The sequence below is a fragment of the Myotis davidii genome, unplaced genomic scaffold (assembly GCF_000327345.1).
Source record: "Myotis davidii unplaced genomic scaffold, ASM32734v1 scaffold862, whole genome shotgun sequence".
Lineage (NCBI taxonomy): Eukaryota > Metazoa > Chordata > Mammalia > Chiroptera > Vespertilionidae > Myotis > Myotis davidii.
This window is the reverse complement of record NW_006293230.1, coordinates 511,163-511,720: the sequence shown is the minus strand read 5'-3', so window position 1 is coordinate 511,720 and position 558 is coordinate 511,163. Positions and strand designations below refer to the sequence as shown.

Below are 558 nucleotides of genomic sequence, written 5' to 3'. Positions count from 1 at the left end.
CCCCACCCCTTGCACATAAAGGTGCCCCAGAGCAGGACTCTGCCGGGAGGCCGCTGAGCCAGACGGATGACGGATTTCCAGGGTCGCTCGTCAGTGGCCTTGACTCATTTTTTACCTGAAACTGCCTCTGATTTAAACAGAACCAGATTTGGGAATGTAAAAACAGGATTACGGCATCTCAGAACAGCGCCTGACCCTGGCAGTGGCCTCGATGCGCCTAAGGCAGATGCCCTAAGCTGCCCAGCACTTCTTCCCCGGCTGGCTCAGTGGTCCTCGGGCACAGTCAGATGAGCTCTACACTGGCACGTGGGGAGAGGGAGAAAAGTCGTGAACATAACGATTCAAGCCAAATAAACAAACCATCTAAACTTCCCAGCCTCCAAGCCCCCAGGCCCCACGCTGCACTTTCCCTCCTGAAGAACGGAGAGCTTGGGGAACCTGCGTGCACTTTCTTGGACTCGATAACACCACGTCGGCAACTGCGCTGAATACACTCAGCCACGTGGCGTGGACAGGTCCAGGCAGCGCCGCCCGCCGGCTGTCAGGCTGCTGGGCCAT

At 57.5% G+C, this 558-nt stretch overlaps 1 protein-coding gene across 1 annotated transcript in view; it reads right to left on the bottom strand.

Annotated features, from left to right (window-relative positions):
* The window catches only part of TRPC3 (transient receptor potential cation channel subfamily C member 3), an 81,077-nt gene that overhangs the window by 62,045 nt on the left and 18,474 nt on the right, over positions 1-558 (bottom strand). The window lies entirely within an intron of this gene.